The following is a 24,532-nucleotide window of genomic DNA, read 5'->3' as shown; positions in this document are numbered from 1 at the left end:
TCCAAATAGATTTTTGTCTAACACAGCTTTTGTTCCTTATGTCAATACCTTTCCAACAATTACTGACATGCCTATGTTGGGATTTGTTATGTATGACTTTCGTAGAAGTGAACATTTAGGCCCAAATATGGAATTCACATTAAATCTTCATGCACAAGCAATTGCCATTCAATCTGCATGTCCGAACCTTCTCCAAATCAATTCAGCTTGCATTTCCAATTGGTTTTGGGCCTCACATGCGCCTATACAGGCCCATGCATGGAGGACCCAATGATCATGCACACGGATTCCATTCACCCTGCCTTGCATTTTCAGCTATAAATAACATGCTTACTTCATTCATTTCTCAACCTGAAGGCGCCTAAAGCTCTGCAGAAATTGAATCCTAACCCCACACCAAAGGAATTTTGAATTTTCATTTCTCTTTTCAAGTTTGATATTCAACAAAATCAGTTAATCTTCAATACTAATTCCTAAGCCTTGGACTCATACCATACCTCAAGATCAAGCTGCAAGCAAGAGTTTGGTTGGATCGTGCTCATCAAAGTTGCACTTCAAAGGTTTACATCTCAACTGTTTTGATCTGAATCTCCTTATATGATGTGATTTGCTTGTGTTTGTTTGGTTCTCTAAAGTCCTCGTGTGAGAGGCAAGCCAATGGTGGCTTTAATTTCATGAATTGATGCACTGCAAATTGAACACCTGGATTTTCCATCTCAGATTTCTCCTTCCATAGGGATCTTGAGAATAATCTAAGGTTAAAGGGGTGATGTACATCACCCCAGCTTTAATTTGGTATAAGGCACATTTAATTTGGTTGAGGTTGTAAAACCTGCAACTGGTAGACGGTTTCTGTTGGCTCACCGGAGAAGACGGTGGTTTCCACCACCGTCCCCACGTGGATGAGTTTTGGCCCTTGGATCTCACTTCTCCGTTCTAATTGTGGCCATGCATTATGTTTACTATTTTTAATCCAACGTGTGATGCTGTTGACTAATGATCACCATGCGCGCGCGCCTCGTGGCCTTTGGATAGTCCACGTCAATTAATGAATGTTGATCCAAGCGCTGTGGATTTTCCAGATTTTCCTAATTTCTGTTTTATTTTCTTTGTTTTCATTTATTTTCAAAAATTCATAACTCTTTTATTTGGAATCACAAAAATATGGGACCAATTGCAAAAATTTTCTTTTAAAATCTAGTTTCATAATCTGATTTTTAATTATTTTTGTGATTCCATTTAATATTACTTTGTGAATTATTTTTGGAACACTTTATGATTGTTGACTCTTCCAAAAACTATGTGCCCCAGGACTCGGTGGAAGTATATAATGGCTGGGTTGTGAATATATGTTGCGTTAAGCGTATCCCAGCTCGTGGCGTTCATGTTGGTGAGGTTGTGCCAAACTTGAAATGCTATCTTTAACCATCCGCCAGGGATACAACAGTGGATTCCTTCTCCATGTCAGAAACTAAGCATTCGCGCTATCTGGGTTTGATTTAGGGAATACTCGGTGCCGAACATTCTAAATGTGGCGACTCCGGTGAGAAATTGGATAGCGCCAGGGGGTGTGATATAAGAGTAGGAACTCAGAAATTCCAGGGTCAACGCTTCGTAGGTTGGTTGCGGTGTGGTACACAGCTGCGTTAAGCTGGAGTTTGTCAGCATCCACTCCACGCCCTCCAAAACTCCTAGCTCTGTCAGGCATTCAATATCAACATACCTCGTGGCTTGAACGGAGCGTTGGTAGAACTTCAGGTAGTTGTCTCTTTGGCGTTCGACGACTTCTCCATTTCTGAATACGACGGTTGATAGGTCGGGAGTAGCTCTTTCTTGACGGGCCATTGATGAGGTGTATGAAACGTTTGGTGTTGGTGGGTGAGATGGAATATTTGTGAGTTACACGCTTGAAAAAAAATGTAAAGAATTGAATAATGGAGATCAGAATGGTATGAGAGTGGTGAGTGATGAGGAAAAAGAGAGGAAGAGCTTCTGCATTAATAGGCGAGCTCTCTGGAGTTCGTGACGGTCGTCATAGGGGTGTGACAGCCGTCATGCGCAACGGGTGTGTAACGAACGTCTGCAACGGTCAGATGCTCGTAACCGTCATTTGCATGCCGTGTGACTATCGTGGCAGATCCGTGACGGTCGTCACGTCTATGAGACGGGCGTCACCCTATATGTGACGGTTGTCACACGCTGAGTTTCAATTTTCGCATCACAGGTTGCAGCAGTTTTAATTTCAGTAGCATATGATAACAACATAATATGATAACTAAGCAATTGAATTTAAAAGTATAGATGCAAAAATAAATACATAAATGAATAAGCAGAAATAAATGAATAGCACTTGAATTAATAAATTGAAATTAAATGTAACATAGGAAAAAAATAGTAACAGTAACATAACAAAAAAAATTAATAAAGTAATTAAACAAAAGTAATGAAATAAATGTGCTCCCTCCCCACACAAAACAAAGCAGTGTCCTCATTGCTTAGTGCGAGTAGGAGAAAACAGTGGTCAGTAGTATTAGCCACGGTTTTGTCCCAATACAGCTACAACTTCGTTCAGGTGATGAAACTGCTCGACGGCTATATCCATCAGGCCTAAGACATCAAAGTGTATGATCTTTATCTCGTCTTTCACAGTTGTGATGTCGGCTTGGAAATCATTCAGACGTGTAAGAAGCATGGCAAGATTATCAGCATATGATGGAGGAACCGATTCATCAATGTTATAGTTCGGGGGTGTTTCAAGGTCAGATTCTTCTACATGGATAGGGTCATTGATATACTCATATTTGGGCGGTGTCTCGGGAGGTGAAGGTGGATCAGTAGGGTGTTCATCTAGGTCATAAAGCCAGTTATTGCGGTTGTGAACACTCGTTCTCTCATGGTTAGGAAAGGTAAATAGTCGAACCACTTCGTTATTGATTAAATAATCAAAAGTATCCGTCCCAAGGTTTCCTATGATTCTGCGATCAAAGCAAAATTCGATATCTATGGGTCGGATGTTTCCAAATGGTACATGCTCATAAAGTGGGCGTCTAAGTCCGATAGCGTCTGCTATCATGGTTACTAGGCCACCTATTATTATTGGGGTACGGTTGTTCTTAGCAAGGTGAACAAATCCCTCCTGTAAGACCCCAATTTTGTCCCTAAGATCCCTCATGGCATCATATCATAACATTGCATTGCTTCAAGGATCATTGGACACCTTGCTTCCTTCCCTGTGGGTGAGGATCTTTTTGGAGAGTGGTTCTTGATCACCAAGCATTCCTTGCATTTGTATATCATTGCTTTTCTTTTTATCACTAACCAAAAATACAAAAATATGTCATCTAACCTTTGTCTTGCAGATGAAGCATTAACAAGTCAAGGCAAATTCAAGGCATTCATTGAGCAATAGATGGTGGTCATTCTTGAGATTTGGGACCCCATGATCATTATCAAGAGTTCATATGAGTTATGATGTCATTTTGAAGCAAAATCCCAAGTGGTAGAGGCTTGAATCTCATCAGAACATTCTCAAATCATCTGAAGACCTAGAAAGTCAACTGCAAAGTCAATTGTGGATTTGGAGGTGGGAAGTGATTAGAAATACTTCATTCATGTTCAAACAAGTCTCATTTGACATTTCAAACATTCACATTGAAGAATTTGAAGTCAGGTCAAGAATTTCCAAAAATAGCAAGTGACCTGTAATTTGAACTTTCCAAAAATGGAAAGGTTTTGGACCAACTTCAACTTAATATTACATCATCAAGAAAGCTTCAAACGAAATTTTGTTGAACATGAAAGTTGTAGATCTTTCTCTCCCATTTCCAAAAGGTCCAAGATCTTGAATTTCTAATGTGTGGTTGAGGAGATATGATCAAATCATGGCAAAGTATGCATGGGACTTCAAATGAGCATAACTTTTCAACCAAAGCTCCAAAATGAGTGGTTCTTTTTGCATTTTGATCCTCATAACATGTGCTTTCCAAACATCTCATCACATGACTTGAATTCCATTTGCATTGTCATGTGCTCATTCATGTAGTTTTTAGAAGGAATTTTCATAAAACCATTTTGGTGAATCATATGCATACAAAACCAATTCCAAAGGGTGCATGAACTCATTTTAAGTGGATTTGGGCCAGAAGTAAGCACTGTTCACGCATGCATGAAGTGCATGAGGTGAAAAACCATTTTTGTACATACACCTCATAAGTTGCTAATCTCATTTGCATTTGGCTTAAACTTGATTACAGAATCATTAGCATGGTATATATAAGAATAATCATAACTGCATTCTTCATTAACAGTTCATTTTCAGATCTGAATCTCAAAATTCTCCAAACTTTTCTCTCAATTTTTTTTGCAATTCTTCACACAAGAGACATTTCTATTGATTGATTCATGATCCTGGAGCATTTTGGAGAAGATTTGAACGTGGAATTGGAAAGAATCGCGCCATATTTGAACAGACTCGAAGCTTGAAGCATCCATGGTGATTTTAAAATCTGCTGGATTCGTGTGCAGTTAAGCTTTAATTTCATCATCAATCACTTCAATAAGCATTGTGGAGGAACTTTGAACCATTGCTGAGCTTTGGAGAGCACGATTCCAGTTTCTGCACTTCAAGAGGTCACAATTCGAATCTCTTATTTTTGAAATCCATTGCTAGGTTGTTGTAGATCTGGTTGTCCTGATGAATCTGAGCTTTGAATCGTGTAATTTGGTGTCCTATTGACTGAGTTAGGGTTGATTAAAGTTTCATGCATGAATCTTAGTTTGTTCGATTTGATCTTAATACGTGAAATTAGGCTTAGTTATGCATTGATTCATGATCTCCATTGAACACACTACATGTTGATGTGCTTAATTTTGATTTCTGGAGAAATATTTCTGGACATGCATGAACACGTACATTGTTCATCTTCATGAAGATGAAGATCATCGTTTCCAGGTTTTGCTGCGAATCTGCTTCGGTTTTGCTACGGATTTTCAAATTAGCTACGAATTTTTTGCAGCGCTAGGGTTTAAGTCAAAACAGTGTCGTTTTGATTGGAGCGTGCATATTTGAATCTGGCAATGGATCGATTCCTGCCGAGCGAGCTTTTTTTCAAATGCCTTGCCATTTTACATTTTCCCTCCCATTTTTATGCTATGCTCATTTTGAACTTCAAATTTTTTCCTCAACTTAGAAAACTCATAACAATTTGAAAATTGATCCAATTTCACTCCAATTTTTTTGCACAATGCTCCTTCTTCTATCTAGTTTTTTATCATCATAATTTCCAAAGTTGTGCTTGGCTGAATTTTATTTGGTGCTAGGATATGTGAGCATGTATGTATATTTGACCTTGCCTTGCTTATCTTATTGTGAAATGCTTGTTTCTTATCCAATGAACTTGAAATTTTGCATGATGAAACTAGACACATTGCTTGACATTTTGGTTTTGGTTTGGTATTTTTCCTATGCTCCATTTCTGTTTTATGCATGTGCTAACTTGGTGTGACAATTTGTGTCACACCTTTGAATGATCAACTTGTGCCAAGTGATTGCCATGCCAAATGATGTCCAATGCTTCTGATTTTTTGTATGTTGATCATGTTAGATGTCTTGAATGTGCATGAATTTTTTCCAGATTTATTTGAATCGTTTCTATTTTAATTTGAATTTTTCATTCATGTTGATCACATATGAGCTTTGAAATTGCTTTGAACTTCTTTTGATCATGAAATGCTTTTGGTGATTGATTTTGATATGAGACCTTTTGGAATATGTCAATATGTGTTTGAAGTTACTTTGTGTTAAATTTTAGCTCCTGTTTTAAATTTTTTCTCCATCTTTGACCCTAGGATTTGACCTAGTGGTTTGTGGCTTACATGTGAGTTTTGATTTCAGGTTGAACATCCAAGTTCCATAGTTGATGATGCTTCATCATGTGATTGTTGATGTTTTCTTTTGATTACTAACATTTGTGTGTCTTGTAGGTTGATGCTAACTCATTTGAGTTTGCCTTTTGGCTTACACATTTTGTACATTGGGATTGTTTTGTTGCTTATTGACTGTTGTCTGATTGTCTGAGTGTTGTACTGATTTGTTTAGTTGTTTCCATAAGTACTTAAGTTGCTTTAAGTTCATTTTGAACTTTGCTTTGCTTGGTTGTTTAACCACTTAGGTATAATCTCTAATCTTCATGTAGTCTGAAGCCCTCCTTAAGAGGCAATGTTTGTGCTTGTTTAACTTTGTGCCAAGCAGGAAAAGTCCTCTTATGAGGCAATTGGCAGATAAAAGAGATGTCTAATCCATCTCCTGCTACTCAGTGTGTCATTCACCTTGCTCACACCATGTGTTGATGCATGGTGAATAATAACCCAAGATCTTATAGAGTCAATCATTTGTGGAGAAGAGTTCCTACTTTCTGAACTCCCACACTTTCCATTGTTTGAAGCTCTCCCTGACCATGGATAAGAGCTATGAGGCACACCCCTCATCTCCTTTTCATCTGCTTCACCCTAACTCTCAATGTTAGGGTTAAGAGCTCAAAATACCTCATTCCAGTTGGCTGAAAAGCCTAACCTTGCTTGAGCCTAATTGATTATATATAGGGTGTGCTAATTGACTTGTTTGTCTGCTTACTTGATTCATCTGTGCATATTTGCTTATGTGTGCCTTTGTGCATGTGTATCATTTGTGTATCATTTCTGTAAACATTGTTCATCATTTCATAAACATTGTTCATAAACATTGTTCATTTGTTTTGTAACATTTTGTTTTATGGTTCACTTGTGTATCATTTCATAAACATTGTTTTATGGTTCACTTGTGTATCATTTCATAAACATTTTGTTTTATGGTTCATTTTGGTGGATTATGGTTCACTTGTGTATCATTTCTTAAACATTGTTCATTTGTTTTGTAACATTTTGTTTTTGTCCATGGAGGAGCAAGCATAAGTCCATTAATTGGCAGTTGTTTCCTATGATATGGTAGGAGACTAGTATTAGTCCATTGATTGGCATCTGGTATCATTGTTTCTTTGTTTTGTGAGATTGGTGTAAGTCCATTGATTGGCATCTGGTATCCATGTTTCTCTTTGTTTTAGGAGATTGGTGTAAGTCCATTGATTGGCATCTGGTATCCATTTTTGTTTTGTGAGATTAGTGTAAGTCCATTGATTGGCATCCGGTATCCATTTACTTTGTCCATCTGTTATTTGCATTGTTGCCTATTCCAAAGGAATCACTTGAATCATCTACATATGATCTCAAGAGGTGAACATCTAAGAAGTTTTACTTCCTCACCCTCCCACCTTTTGTTTCTTTAAACCTCCATTTGCATGTTAATCCAACCAGAAAAACTATTGTGCGAACATTTTCATTTGTTTTCAAATTAGAAACCTAGGCCTTAAGCCTTTGATTTTCAAACTTCATTTTCATAATACTTCTTTTGAATTGAATTCTAATCATATCTTGACCACTTTTGTGAATAATCCTAATTGGTTAATTTCACTCACTCAATTGTTTGGTGGCTTTGTCCATTCTTGATAAGTTTTCATACATTAGCCATAGGTTTGATTTATCCTAGTTGGTTGATGTTAATCTCACCTTTTGTCCTTAGTGATTGAATTGTAAGACTTCCTTGCTTATTATAGGGTTAACCCCTCACTAGCAAGTTGAAGCTTTTCTCACATGGTGGACTTATTGTTTGTATAAGGTTGAGTTTTCTCACGTGGATAATGAAAGACCTTAGGGCTTTTGTTTTAAAATGAATTCACTCATATTTTGAAAATCTTTTAGCCGAACTACGGCGTTTTGATCCTTACCTTCCATGGAAAGGTACGTAGGCAACGGGTTCATCCGTTCCAACACAAAAATAATAACTTGTATATTCTTTTCTTATCCCTTCAATCCATGTTTACACAATAAATATTTCATAAACAAATAACATTTCGTACAACAAGTTGTGAAAAGGGCTCCTTAGGAGTACCTAGGACGTTTTGGGTGCCTAACACCTTCCCATTGCGTAATTAACCCCTTACCCAGATCTCTGACCTTTCATTAGTTTTCTATGTGTAAAACTTCTTAGGCTTTTGTTCGCTTTTTAGCCATTCCTTTGGATAAATAAAAGTGCGGTGGCGACTCGATTCTTTGTATGCTTTGCTTTTGGTTTAATCAATAAATCATAAAGTGACGAATACACCGCTACAGAAAAGTGGCGACTCTGCTGGGGAAATATCCTTGGTGGTTTTGCCTACTTTTCACCCTTGTTGTATGATATTGTTTATTTGTTATATGACATATTTTTGTACAATTTGGGATTACTGTATTGTTTGTAATGCTTGAATTGCTTGATATACAATTGCTTGTTTGCTTGGTGATCTCTGTGAGATGAGTTCTATACCCGAACTCGAGTGCACCTTAGGATAGGAGAATGGCGTAGTCTCGTCGACTTGTGTGGAGTATTCCTTAACAAGTTGACTTGCGAGTCCATTCACTTGGTGGAGGTCATGTTGGATTAATAATGTCACACAAGTTATTTGTGGTTAGGCATTATTCTTTCAATCATGTGCCTTAGAAGCCAAGGACCTTAGTTTACCAAGCCCATCTTGGCCTATTTTTAGGACGTAGTGCAGAAGTCGTTCGGATGTAAGATCTGATGCGATTGTTACGCGATACTACACTCATAAGAGTCTCTCTTGAGAAAATTTTTGGAATACGAGTATTCGTTCCTCCGATAATATTCGAAAGATGGGATGATGACTATGGGAACCTCTGGTAGAACATGTTCGGCAGGTTTTAACCCTAGTACACTCCCTTTGGGTGGTTCTTAACCGAGACTCCATGCTCGTGACTCCCAACAAGCCCGTGATTCATGGTTGAGTCGTTCAGACATCCTTAATATCAATGGAACTTGGGTGTTGATAAGGTGTAAACCGTAATCCACCAAAATGGATGATTGATATTAAGGATGATTGAGCCGGTTCATGTATCGTTAATATCAATGGAACTTGGGTGTTGATAAGGTGTAAACCATAATCCACCAAAATGGATGATTGATATTAAAGATACTATGAGCTTTCCCATGACCTTTGTCTGGTGTGATTTGCTTGATCCTTGAGTGTGATTGCTGCATTCATACATTCATGCAATCATCTGCATTCATTTCATCAGAAAAATGAGAAAATTTTCAAGGAACTTAAAGGGTTTATTTGCTAAATTTTCAGACATGGAAAGACCAAAAAGGCATACAAAGAAGTACAACTTTCGACAGCCCGATCTGAAAGGGTTAAGGAATCTGACATCTTATGTATTAGATCCCTTGGGTTTCAAAGCTCGTTATGGGAAGCTTCTGCCTCTGTTGACTACTCAGGTTGATGAAGGATTGATGAGTACTTTGGCGCAGTTCTATGATCCTCTGTATCATTGCTTCTCTTTTTCGGACTTTCAGCTGTTGCCTACGCTTGAGGAATATGCTCATCTTGTGGGTATTCCTATTCTGGATCAGGTGTCGTTTAGTGGCTTAGAGAGTATTCCGACTTCTCGAGAGATCGCAGACTTGTTGCACATAGATGAATCCCTGATTGAAGCGCATATGACCACCAAAGGTTGAATTCAGGGTCTTCCTTCCGATTTCCTCATCGCTCAAGCTACCGTTTATGGAAAGGCCATGAGTGAGGATGCCTTTGAGGCCATATTTGTGCTGCTCATCTATGGTTTGGTATTGTTCCCCAACATCGACAAATTTGTGGATGTGAATGCCATTAGGATCTTTTTTGTTCTTAATCCCGTTCCTACTCTGTTGGGTGATACTTATTTCTCTTTGCATCTGAGGAATGCAAAGGGTGGAGGAGCTATTGTGTGCTGTTTGCCTCTGTTGTATAAGTGGTTTATTTCTCACTTACCGTAGACGGTCGCTTTCAAGGAGAACAAGGGATGTCTACGGTGGTCTACGAGACTTATGTCTCTCACTAATGATGATATCTCTTGGTATGATCGTGTGTATGATACAGTTCAGATCATTGATTATTATGGTGAATTCCCTAATGTGCCTCTTCTTGGTACATGTGGTGGGATCAGCTACAATCCTATCTTAGCACGTCGTCAGCTTGGGTTCCCCCTAAAGGATAAACCTCATAACATCCTGTTAGAAGGTGTGTTCTTTCAGGAGGGTAAAGATCCCCAAGGTATGAAAGCCAGGATGGTCCGCGCTTGGCGCAAGATTCACAAGAAGGGTAGGAATGAGTTGGGTCCGAAGAACTGCATTGCTTCGGAGCCGTATACCTCTTGGGTCAGACAGAGGGCATCAAAGTATCTTATGCCATATGATTATCTGAGACCTACACCGTTGGTTGTGGCTGGGCCTTCAACCCTCCCTAACCAAGGCATAGAGGAGTTGAGAGAAGAAGACCTTTCACGTGCCTGGATTCGTGAAAGAGAAGAATTGCTTCAGCAAATAAAGGAGAAGGATGCTCTGATCAAATTCCTCGAGCATCAGGTGATAGATGATCCGAATGATACCTGGACTTCTCTGCTTCCTCAGTCTTCCAAATTCTGGAAGAGGAAGTATGATCGACTTGCTAAGGAGAAAGCGGATATGGAAGCAGCATATGAAAGAGAGATCAAGAGGCTTTGTGTATCTCGTCTTCCAGCATCTCGAGCTTCTAGAGATCCATAGGATGTTTATTTTCCTTTTCCCTTTGTAATAATTGACAATGTTGTACTTCTTTGTCTCAAATATATTTGATGAGATGTTTTTCATATGCGATTAAATGTTTAATATTTCAAAAAAAAAAAATTGCAAATAGAACCCTAAAAGTTCCTTGAAATAAAAACAAAGCATATGCACAAGCATTGCATGCATCATTTCGCATAAGCAGGTGTTGTTCTGGTCTTCTTGTATGTGGCCTAACTCTGTGCTCTTCATTTATTTTGAAGACAAGCTGACTCATCGGTACTACACCCGAGCTAATTCTGCAAGAGTGATGGATCAACTTGAACAAGAGAACCGTGAGCTGAAGGAAGAGGTCGCCAGACTGAGCGCTCTGATGGAGCAATTCTTGGCTGCCCATAATCAACCGTCTCCACCGTCTGCAACTCCTCTCTAGAGGACTGTTTATCTGAAGTAGTTGCATCAACAGTGCCAGCTGCCAGTGCTCATTTCATGCCAGCCATGCCAGCCGGGTTTCTGTGGGGTATGCCTCTTGGTTTTATGCCAGATATTCCAGCTCCTACATTTGCTTCCATGTCGACATCTAACCCGGTCCTTGCAATGCCTCCTCCTTTTGTGCATACCACTCCCAGGGTAGACGACACCATCTATCATTCTGAGCTGTTTGAGGGCCCAGATGTTAATGAGAAGATGGAAGCTATGAACGACCAATTCCTTGAGCTCCGCAAGGAATTGAAGACCCTTCGAGGGAAAGATTTGTTCGGCAAGTCTGTTGCTGAACTGTGTTTAGTTCCCGGTGTTAAGATACCCGTCAAATTCAAAGTCCCTGACTTTGAGAAGTATAAGGGGAACACCTGCCCACTCAGTCATCTGGTTATGTATGCCAGGAAAATGTCTACTCAGACAGATAATAATCAGCTGCTGATTCATTATTTTCAGGATAGTTTGTCTGGTGCAGCTCTTCGGTGGTATATGAGCCTTGATAGTGCAAACATCCGTTCCTTCAACGATCTTGGCGAAGCCTTCGTCAAGCAATATAAGTATAATGTGGATATGGCTCCTGACCGTGATCAACTTAGAGCTATATCCCAGAAGGACAAAGAGACATTTAAAGAGTACGCCCAGAGGTGGCGAGAGCTGGCAGCTCAGATTACTCCTCCGCTGGAAGAGAAGGAAATGACTAAGATCTTTCTGAAAACTCTTAGTTCATTTTATTATGAGCGGATGGTCGCCCCTCTGATTTCACCGAGATGGTGAACATGGGGATGCGATTGGAGGAAGGAGTCCAGGAAGGACGGTTATCCAAAGATGGAGGCTCTTCTAAACGATATGGGGCGTTTAAGAAGAAAGATGGGGAGGCACATGCTGTGCAATCCCATGCTAAACCAAGAAGACCCTCTGCCAAGAGGAATGCTGGGTGCGGCATGCCAGCAACCAGCATCAGGTGGCTCACATAGCACCTGTCTTCAGAGACAACAATCAGCATAATCAGCAACAACCTCAGTATCAACAGCAGCATCGCCCACAGCAACAGGCTTACCAGCCTCGTGGCAACAGTAATCAGGCTAATTTGAATTATGATAGGAAGAAGATCACTTTCGATCCTATTCCTATGTCATACGCTGAGCTATATCCCTCTTTAATAGAGCGGAAACGAATTACCCCGAGGGATCCTCTGGCTGTACCTGCTAACCCGCAGTGGTGGTACAAGCCCGACCAGCATTGTGTTTATCATTCCGGTGCTCCCGGTCACAATATAGAAAACTGCTATCCATTGAAGACTAAGGTGCAAGACCTTATGAGATGCGGCATTCTGAGCTTTGAGGACTCAGGCCCCAATGTTACGAAGAACCCATTGCCCGAGCATGGGAAGCCGGTTAACATGGTCCAGGGTTGCCCTGGCAAATATAAGGTCCAATATGTAATCCATATTCGACAGTCATTGGTCGAGTTGCATCGTCTGCTGTGTGATTACAGTCATATGGAGCACGGCCATGACAAATGCCGTATCTGCTCTGTCAATAGACTGGGTTGTCGCCAAGTGCGCTGAGAGCTGCAAGAGCTGCTAGATGATGGTACCATTGAGATTCTTCAAAACAGAAATGTTGATGAAGATGAACCAGAAGTAAACGTGATTTCTCATGTGTTCAAGATTCCTGAGCCTGTTGTCATCCGTTATGATGGTAGCAAGCCGAAGGTCTCTTCTTCTTTGGTGATCAAACCTGCGGGCCCTGTGCCTTATGCTTCAGATAGAGCAATTCCCTTCCGATATAATCCAGTTGCTGTGGAAGATGGGAAAGAAGTGCCTTTGCCTTCAACCTCTGTGGTAAATATTGCTGATGTGAGCGGGTTGACCCGGAGTGGTCGTGTATTTTCTGCACCCCCGAGGCCTCATGTTGTTTCTGATTCTGCTGAGCGTCCGGTTGGGACTGCGGTGAATGTTCCGAATCCGGCACCTGTTGCCAAACCCTCCTCTGTACAAAAGACTCCTACTTCTTCTGTTGGCCCTAGTGGCATTGTGAATGAAGACTGTGATGAGATGCTGAGGCTCATCAAGAAGAGTGAGTACAACGTTGTAAACCAGCTTCCGCAAACGTCGTCCAAGATTTTTGTGCTATCTTTGCTTCTGAATTCAGAACCCCATAGGGAGGCTCTGCAGAAGGTTTTGGATCTGGCTTATGTTGATCATGATGTCACGATTGAACAGTTTGACAGTATAGTTACAAACATCACTGCTTGCAACACTTTGAGTTTCTGTGACGCTGATCTCCCTGAGGAGGGAAGAGACCACAATATGGCTTTACATATTTCCATGAATTGCAAGACCGATGCCATGTCCAACGTGCTGGTGGACACTGGGTCATCTTTGAATGTATTGCCGAAGACCACTCTTTCGAGATTGTCATATCAGGGGCCTCCTGTCGCATCACGCGAAAAACCGGCGGGAAAACAAGAACAACAGAGCCGCCACCGTGCGTTATTTATCCCAAAAGAGGGAAAGGAAACGCTCAGAGTAAACCTGGAAAGAACATGGTCTCGCGACCAAAGAGGATGGGTTCGGGAGTCGGTTATGCGAAGGGAAGGTATTAGCACCCCTACGCATCCGTAGTACTCTACGGGATCCACGCACAAAAGGAAGGAAAATGGTTGCTAAAACGCTGCTCACACACACACAACTGGCTGAAAGAGACACAAGAAACTGACTGAAACTGACTCGGCAGGACATCGCATCCTGGGCCTACTTAGTCTATCAGACATAGACATCAGAGTCGAAGTAGTTCAGAATGGGGAAACGACACATGCTCGCTAGGATATCGCATCCTATGCATACGTATCTCCTCGGACGAGAGAAGAATCAGAGCATTCGTAGCTCGGCTGACACACACACAAACAAACACAACAGACAGGCAAACGTGGAGCCTGAATGCCAATCACTGGACTTACATCAGCATCCGAACCAAAACGCACACAAAGAGGCAAAAGTGGAGCCTGAACGCCAATCACTGGACTTACATCAGCATCCGAACCAAACACACGCACACTGGAACCCAAATGCCACTCGATGGACATACATCAGCTTCCAAGCACACAACAAGACAAAACAAAGACACAGGCGCCCGGAGAGATCTGCTCATCTCCTGCCTACGTACCTCATCTGGTATGAGGATCAGGGCGACGTAGTTCCCCTACGGAGGGAAAAAGGACTAGCCTAACCAGATAATAGAGGGAGACACAACTAGGGAGACTACGACTCGAGCCTAGATGTTGTCATGCAAATTCATCCCTAAGTTAAGGTTTCTAGCTAACTGGCACAGGGAGCCAGCCTATCCTAACCATGACTTGCATAGGAAGCAAGCCACACACACACTTAACTTGCACAGGAAGCAAGCCAAACAAAACCTAACTTGCACAGGAAGCAAGCCTAAACTAACCCTAACTTGCACAGGAAGCAAGTCAAATAATCACACAAGCACAGGTAGCACACACTATACACAAGCAAGGGGCTCAAACAAGGGTTAGGTTTTAGTCGAGGGGTCATATCAACCTCAACAAACAAACCTCTGGAACTGGGTAGATGTTGCTCTTAACCTTGCCATTGAGGGGCTAAGGTGAAGCAGATGAAAGGTGAGTGAAGATAAGACTTCACAGCTCTTATCCCTGGCCTGGGAGAGCTTAAGACAAGAATGTGTGGGTTCAGAAAGTGGGAACCCTTCTACACATTTGAAACTGACTCAACTGTGCAATTGCACAAGATCTTGGGTTTTTATCTGTAATGCATCAACACAGTGGTGTGAGCCAAAACAGAAGACACACTGAATAGCAGGGGATAGGTTACTTATCCCTTGGTTCTGCCAATTGCCTCTTCACTTAGGAGGACTTTGACTCTATGCAAGGACAAAATTAAACATCCACAAACATTGCCTCTTAAGGAGGACTTCAGACAGTTGCCTGGACAAGCAACAGGCCAGGTCTTCCAGACTACATGAAGATGAGAAATATACCTCAATGCATGTTGCTAAATAGCAAAGCAAAGCAAGTTCAAGGAACTTAAGCAACTAATGGTACCTGAAATGGTCAAACTGATCAGTACACAGTTCACAAGTCAAAGCAAAAGGAATTGGGAAACAACAGTCAAAACAGATAATCAACTATGCCAAGCACAAGACTCAAATCACATGAGTCAAGCCACCTACAAAACAAACAAGTTAGTCAATGATAATCAAGCAAGCTTAATCAAAAAGGATTGGTCTCATTGGTCATTTGTTGGTCAACCTGAAAACATGAGCTCAAAGGTGAGTAACAGGACCACTAGGTCAAGCCTAGGGTCAAAAGAGAATGAAAAAGTCAAAACAGCAAAGGGCAAGTATCCAAAATCATGTTCAAACAATCAAGAAACAAAACCAATTGGGTTCACATTCATATCAATCATCATCATCATTTCATGATCAAATTAGGTCAAGGTATAGCAAACAGAAGCTCATAGAAGTCAACAGCAAGACTTGCATCAAAACCAAACTTAAACATTTTCAAAAATCACCAAATAAATCATGACCAATCACAACCCACAGCATGGTAAGCATGTCAAATTTCATCTCATTTGGACAAGTGGAAGGCAGTCAATGAAAATCAGAAAGTTAAAGCAATTTTGAACATGCTCAAAGAAGTCAACCAATCATGCATCAACTTGAAAAATTCATAAATCAGAGATGGTGTATTATAAATGAATGGGACTAAAACCATGGCAAAGCTTAGGATGTCTAGTTATCTCATGTAAAATTTCATGTCCATCCAATGAAGTATGAGAATTTCACAAATGAAATGGGAACATGTGTCACATGAGGTCAACATATGACCAAGCAGGGGAGAAAATCTCAAACAATTAGGAAATGACACAAATAATTCCAAGAAAATTCACATGTAAACTAGACATACAAGAGTAGGTTCATGCAAAAAATCAGATCAATTGGAGGTCAAGAAGCATGGTAATGAAAATCATGAAGTTGGACATCAATGGTGTGACACAAATTGTCACACCCTAATTAAAAAAATCACAACTCTCAAACCACATAAGATAAATTCACAAACTCTACACCAAAATCACCATGAGTGTGTCTAGTTTGAGCACAAAAAATTTGGGAGCCATTGGATAAAGTATCACCATTTCACAAATGTTTTGGCAAAGTGTACAAAATGTGCATACATGTCACAAACCCTCATACAAATTAAAATCCACTCATCATAAAATTCTGGAAAAATCATGATAAAAAAGTAGAGATCCAGATGAACACAATGCAAAAAATCCCATGAAATTTGGATTGAAAATGAACAAGTTATGATTTTTGTAAGATGATGTATCAAATGAAATAAAAAATGAGAAAAACAACATTTATTAATGGGTCATGGGGTCCGGCCATGGCATTTTTGTAATTGTTTGTGCCACTTATCTAAACGCTGTCGTTTAGGGCATTAAAACGAAATGAGCTGATTGGTTGATGGAGTTTCAAGGCCATGCACACGTGAAATAGCAAGAAAAATCTGGGGAAAAAAATGGCCTAGGGTTTGCAGCTACAGTAAACTCCATCTTCCTCCTTCAATCGTGATTTTTTACAAATGCCCAGAAATCTCAATTAAATATACACAAATGATCATCAAGGCATGGCAAACACGAATCCATCATCACTTTTCATTAAAACATCACACACATCATGAATCGAGCACAAACAAGTTTTATCACCAAACTTCAAACCAACACAACTTTGCAAATACTCAATCATTTTTAAAACCACAACCACTGTTAAGCTCAGCATCAAGAGACCTACCTAAAGCATGCATCTATTTCAAAAAACAAAGAGGTCGAAATTTTACCAAAGTTAAAGGACAGTTGTGATTCTGATGTGGTTTGGTCTCCAATGGCTGAAACAGTTGCTCTTTAAGCTTACAAATGAAGAATGGTACAAAGAACTTGGCTCATGGATGCTTGGTTTTGATTCACTCGAGTTCTGCCATGGAAGGGTGGCTGTTAATGCAGCTGTGGTTCCTTGGCCTACAGTCAAGAATGGAGCTCCAAAACTGCTTCCTGAATGCTGATGTATGATGATGCAAGGACCAAGGCTCAAAGGCTTTTGAAGTTTTTTGGAGGAAAGCTCAACAGTTCAGAAAATGAGGTTCTTTTTGAGAGAGGATTTTTCTGTGTTTTGAGTGTGTTTTATGGCTGCTAGTTGGTTTCATTTTTGACAGAAGATGATGTTAATCTTCTGTTTGATGTTTTCTTGTTGTTTTGAACAGAATTTGCAATTTGGTGAAAATGCCAAATGAGAGAGAATGAGGATTTCTGTGGTTAGAGGCTGCAATTAGGGTTCACAAATGACAGAAAAAAATGATGATAAAAATCTGCTATGTTGTGGTACAAAGGATGGTTCATGGATATGTGGGATAGAGTGGTTGAAAGTTGTACTTTTCTTCCAATTTCCAAGCAACTAGGGAATGGCTACATGTACTGCACAAGAATGGGCTTCCAACAAGTCTCAAATGCATTTTCAGAACATGTTTGATTGGTAGAATTGGTTAGAAATGATTATTTTGAAAAGTCAAAATTCAACTCACTTGAATTTAATTAAGGCAAGTCCAAAAATGCCATTTTGCATGGTGATGTTTTGGTGCATGAGGATGACATATTTGGAAAGAGGGGATCAAATGTGACTTGTAGGAAAAAACCCCACCCAAATTGGCCAAATGGTTTGAGAGATATGGCCTTTTGATGTTCAAAAATTTCTGAAAACGATTCGATCATAACTTGCCAACCATACATGGGAATTGAGTGTTCTTGGACTTTTTGGAAATGGGAGAACAAGATCTTCAACTTTTATGTTGGGCAAAAATTCATTTGAAGCTTGTATCATGATGTAAGTTTGAGGATCAAGACCTTCCATTTTTGGTAAGTTTCAATTACAGGTCCAGTTTCCATTTTTGGAAATTTCTGATCTGGCTTCAAATTCTTCCATGATGGTGTTTGACATGATATATGAGGCCTATTGGGACATGAATAAGCTCTCTCAAACCAAATCCAACCATCAAAACCATAAAATCAACCACAGTTGACCAAGTTTGACTTTTTAGGGTTTCTGACTGACTGTGCATTGACTGATGACTTCTGAACATCCAATCCTTCACCAAAACACTTCAAATGGATCCCCAAGTCATGTGAACATGTTGGACCAACCCTAGGGCCTTGGCTCCTTGAGAATTGTGCTTGCTTGCTTGGTTGACTGATCTCCTGATCAGTTTGACCTAATTTCTTGATTGGCTTGCACTTGAGGCAAATGGGACAATGCAATGCTATGCAGTGGACCATGTTATGCTATGACCTAATATGAGAATGTATGTACAATGATAGGTGCAAATTTGAGGTGCTACACCTCCCATGAGGCAGAGTGGTGTTGTTGTGAAAGCTTTCGATGGGTCGCGTAAGACTGTGATTGGGGAAGTTGATCTCCCAATCAAGATTGTACCAAGTGATTTCCAAGTTACCTTCCAGGTTATGGATATCCACCTATCTTACAGCTGTCTCCTTGGTAGACCATGGATTCACGAGGCTGGCGCCGTGACATCCACCCTACACCAGAAGTTGAAATTCGTTAAGAATAAGAAACTGGTTGTGGTAGGGGGAGAAAGGGCTCTCCTGGTTAGCCACTTGTCTTCTTTCTCATATATTGATGCTGAGGATGAAGTTGGAACGCCTTTCCAAGCTTTATCTATAGCTGAGCCAATTGAGAAAAAGTCTCCTTCATTTGCTTCCTACCGTGATGTGAAACTGGCCGTTGAATGTGGTGCAGTTGCTGGTTTGGGGAAGATGATTGAGCTTGAAGACAATAAATCCCGGGCTGGCATTGGCTATTTATCTGGGGTCTTTAATGAGAAAGGGCTGTTCAAGAGTGGAGGTTTCATCCATGCTGATCAAGTCGAAGAAACTGCTGCTATCTTGGAAGAGGATGCAGAGGATTTGAGCAAGTTTGTTATCCCTGGTGGTATCTGCCACAATTGGGTCGTTGTGGATATTCCTAGGGTCATTCATAAGTCAGTGTAATTTATTCACTTTGTTTCAAAACCCTTCTCCCATGCCAAAAGGATAAGTGGTGATATTGTTGGCAGCATATATACAATGACATTTTCATTCAATTAATGCATTGTTAAACCTTTGTTTTTCCATTTGTTTTCACTTTTTGCTTTTGCATGAAATCGGTGATCACAAAAAACCCTAAAAAACAAGAATGAAAGCAACCTTTTCATCTGCATAATGATTTGCTTGTTTAAATTCTAAAGTTTTTCATTATCCAAAATCATTATGCAGGTTGATTCTAAAACCCATTGAACATAATGATCCAACGCCATCTCCCAATTTTGAATTCCCTGTATTTAAAGCAGAGGAAGATGATGTTGAAGGGTTTCCTGATGAGATTTCCCGTCTCCTTGAGCACGAGAAGAAGATCATTCAGCCGCATCTCGAAGATCTGGAAACAATCAACTTGGGGTCTGAAGATTGTGTTCGTTTGGTGAAGATTGGGGCGCTCCTTAAAGAGTCTGTCAAGAAGGGGTTGATCAGTTTGCTACGAGAATATTCCGATATCTTTGCTTGGTCGTATGAAGACATGTCGGGTCTAGATACAGATATTGTGCAACATTTCCTGCCTTTGAAGCCTGAGTGCGTGCCTGTGAAGCAGAAGCTCAGAAGAACTCATCCAGATATGGCAGTGAAGATCAAAGAGGAAGTTCAGAAGCAAATTGATGCGGGGTTTCTGGTGACTTCTACATATCCTCAATGGGTGGCCAATATTGTGCCAGTGCCTAAGAAAGACGGAAAAGTCCGTATGTGTGTTGATTACAGAGATTTGAATAAAGCTAGTCCAAAAGATGATTTCCCTCTACCACACATTGACATGTTGGTAGACAATACGGCTAAATTCAAAGTCTTTTCCTTTATGGACGGATTTTCCGGATATAATCAAATAAAGATGGCACCCGAGGATATGGAGAAGACAACATTCATCACACCTTGGGGAACATTCTGTTATCGAGTGATGCCCTTCGGTTTGAAGAACGCCGGAGCCACGTATCAATGAGCTATGACTACCTTGTTTCATGATATGATACACAAGGAGATAGAGGTCTATGTTGATGATATTGTAGCACCTCAAATTTGCACCTATCATTGTACATACATCATCATATTAGGTCATAGCATATCATGGTCCATTGCATAGCATTGCATTGTCCCAGTTGCCTCAAATGCAAGCAAATCAAGAAATTAGGTCAAACTGATCAGGAGATCAGCCAACCAACCAAGCAAGGTTGTTTCTCAAGGAGCCAAGGCCCTAGGTTTTGTCCAACATGTTCACATGACTTGGAGGTCCATTTGAAGTGTTTAAGTCAAGGGTTGGATGTTCAGAAGCCCTCAGTTCATGCACAATCAGTCAGAAACCCTAGAAAGTCAAAGTTGGTCAACTGTGGTTGATTTTATGGTTTTGATGGATGGATTTGGTTTGAGAGAGCTTATTCATGTCCCAACAGGCCTCATATATCATGGCAAACAACATCATTGAAGAAATTGAAGCCAATCAGAAAATTTCCCAAAATAGAAACTGGACCTGTAATTTTAACTGCCAAAAATGGAAACTTCTTGATCCCAAACTTACATCATGATACAAGCTTCAAATGAATTTTTGCCCAACATGAAAGTTGAAGATCTTGTTCTCCCATTTCCAAAAAGTCCAAGAACTCTCAATTCCCATGTATGGTTGTCAAGATATGATCAAATCATTTTCACAAAATCTTGAACTTCAAAAGGCCATATCTCTCAAACCATTTGGCCAATTTTGGTGGGGTTTTTTCCTACAAACCACATTTCATCTCCTCTTTCCAAAAATATAAATTTCATGAGCCAAAACATTGCCAATCAAAATGGCATTTTTGAACCTAGCACATTTGAGTTTCAAGTGAGGTGCATTTTTGAAGTTTTGATTTAAGTGTTTTCTATCACATTAGCCATTGGGAATTGGTTCAAAACATGATTTCTGACTTGCCAAAGCCCAAACTCGGGCAGACCTACACCTCCATATGCATTTTTGGTCAAAATTAGCAATTGTGCAAATTGGTTCATTAGAGCAAAGTTTGATTAGCACATGATTACCAATGCTTAAACAGAAATATATAATGATATTTTCTGTCATTTTGAGCAACCCTAGCTGCAGCCTCTAACACAACAGAAAAGCTCTCATTCTCTCAATTTGGCATTTTCACGATTTGCATTTTCTGAGCAAAAACTTCAAAAGACTTGAGCAACCCTTGGTATTTTCATCATCTACCAACAATCTTGAGCTTGTTTGGGGCCCTGTTTCCTTGCTGTAACATCATTTCATGCTGCTGCTACATGAAGCCACATCCATGGTGAAACCCGATTTAAGCTGGATTTGAGTGTGTTGAGCTGAACTTCTCCAACTATCCATCAATACCAACTACAAAGCACATCTGTTTCGAGCTTTGAAGGCCAAATAACCACTACAACTCAACTGTTCTTCAATCTTGGTAACATTTCGAACCTCTCTTTTTTCCAAATCGTGCCATGCTTTAGATAGTTTATGCCTTGCTGATTTTAATGAGCTATGGATTGCATGAAATGGTTGGATATTCACTGACTTACATGGATTTAAAGTTTCACTCATGAACTTGTTCTTGCTTCTTTCTCTTTTGAGTGCTCGAATTAATGATAATGGATGCTATATTATGAATGTACTTGGTTTGCTGAATCGATTGCCATGCTTGATTGATGTTTCTGGGCATGTTTGAATTTCACGATGGTTGTTGGTTGATGAAGATGAATACTGTAGTTTACAAAACCCTAAACACTGTTCAAAACCCTAATTGCATTTCCAAGTTTTCTGGGTTTCACGTATGGCATGTGTGTATGTACTGTTCTATTGGTGATGGCCAATCAGAACATTTCGTTCTGCCTCCCTAAACGATGCGTTTTGATTAATGAGGCGCATATTCACAAAAATGCCATTCGGTCAATTGGTTGACTTGTTAGTTCATGTTACTTTGTTCATGTTATTCCAAATTGATTGCTTAACTTCTAAAAATCATTTCTCACTCGTTTCAATTCCAAAATTCATGAAATTTTTTTCATCATATTCACATGAATGTCTATTATTTTATCATGATTTTTAATGATTTTTTGGATGGCTGGATTTTAAATGGTATTAGGTTTCTTGACATGTATGCACATTTTGTACCTTTTGCCAATCCTTTTGTGAAATGATGATGATGTATCCAATGCCCCTGAAATGTTTTGTGGTTAATCTACACTCATTCATGTTTGTTTTGATGTAGAGTTCTTGAATTTATCATATGTGGTTTGTGATATATGAATTTTTGAAGTAGGGTGTGACAATATGTGTCACACCAATGATATGCAATTTCATGATTTTTGTTGACATGCTTCCTGACCTCCAATTAATGTGAAATTTTGCATGATCCATCTGTTATATGTCTAGTTGACGTGTGATTTTTCTGGGAATTAATTATGCCATTTCCTAATTGTTTGAGATTTTTCTTCCCTGCCTAGTCAAATGTTGACTTTGTGTGACACATCTTGCCAAATCCTTTGTCAAATTCTCATATCTTGTTGGATGATCATGAAATTTTACATGTGCATACTAGACATCTTAAGCTTTGCATTGGTGTTGATCCCATTCATTTCTCATCTGTTGGCATAGAGTTATGATTTTTTGAAGATGATGCATGTTTGGTTGACTTCTTTGAGCATGCTTAAACTTGCTTTGACTTTCTGATTTTAATTGACCATCTTCCCGTGATCCAATTGAGCTGAAATTTTATATGCATGCCATGCTATGTGTTAGGAGTGATCATGATTTGTTTGGTAATTTTTGGAAATGTTTGAGTTGACTTTTGATGCAAGTCATTCTGTTGACTTCTATGAGCTTTCATTTGCCATGTTTTGACTTCTTTTGCTTATGAATTGATGATGATGCATGATATGAACTTGAAACAAATTGGGTTTGCTTCTTAAATGATTGAATTTGATTTTGATTGGATATGGCTTGCTGTTTTGACTTTCTCATTTATTTTTGACCCTAGGCTTGTCCTAGTGGTCCTGTGGCTTATAATTGAGTTCATGTTTCAAGTCAAGCTACAAGTGCTTCAAAGAAACTTTTGCAAGTTGATTGGGTTTATCTGTTTATGATGAGCTAACATTTGTTTTGTAGGTGGCTTGACTCATATGATTTGGGTCTTGTGCTTTTGCACATTTGTCTGTTGATTTAACTGTTCATTCCTACTTCCTTTTGCTTTGACTGTTGAACTGTATACTGATTGGTTTGACTATTTCAGGTACCCTTATTTGCTTAAGTTCTTTGAACTTGCTTTGCTTTGCTATTTAGCAACTTGCTTGAGGTATAATTCCTTTTTCTTCATGTAGTCTGGAAGACCTGGCCTGTTACTTGGCCAGGCAACCGTCTGAAGTCCTCCTTAAGAGGCAATGTTTGTGCATGTTTAATTTGTCCTTGTACAGAGTCAAAGACCTCCTAAGTGAAGAGGCAATTGGCAGAACCAAGGGATAAGCAACCTATCCCCTGCTATTCAGTATGTCTTCTGTTTTGCTCACACCACTGTGTTGATGCATTACAGATAAAAACCCAAGATCTTGTGCAATTGCACAGTTGAGTCAGTATCAAATGTGTAGAAGGGTTCCCACTTTCTGAACCCACACATTCTTGTCAAATGCTCTCCCAGGCCAGGGATAGAAGCTGTGAAGTCTCATCTTCACTCACCTTTCATCTGCTTCACCTTAGCCCCTCAATGGCAAGGTTAAGAGCAACACTCACCCCATTCCAGAGGTTTGTTTGTTGAGGTTGATATGACCCCTCGACTAAAACCTAACCCTTGTGTGAGCCCCTTGTGTGTATATAGTGTGTGCTACCTGTGCTTGTATGTTTGTTTGACTTGCTTCCTGTGCAAGTTAGGTTTAGTTTAGACTAATCCTTGTTTGCTTTCGCCCTCGTTGCGATCCTTTCTCTCGCCCTCGTTGCGATCGAGCCTTTTCCTTTCTCTCTCCCTCGTTGCGATCGAGCCTTTTCCTTTCTCTCGCCCTCGTTGCGATCGAGCCCTTTCCTTTCTCTTGCCCTAGTTGCAATCGAGTCCTTTTTCCCTCCGTAGCCGAACTACGGCAACTCTGATTCTCATGTTCAGATGAGATACGTAGGCACGAGATGCGATGTCTTGTCGAGTTTGACTAACAACTAACACTAATTCTCTTCTCTCGCCCTCGTTGCGATTGAGATCTCCCCTTTCTCTTGC

This window comes from Lathyrus oleraceus, chromosome 7 (assembly GCF_024323335.1).
Source record: "Lathyrus oleraceus cultivar Zhongwan6 chromosome 7, CAAS_Psat_ZW6_1.0, whole genome shotgun sequence".
In the NCBI taxonomy this organism is placed as follows: domain Eukaryota; kingdom Viridiplantae; phylum Streptophyta; class Magnoliopsida; order Fabales; family Fabaceae; genus Lathyrus; species Lathyrus oleraceus.
Note: the sequence above shows the minus strand (reverse complement) of the source record.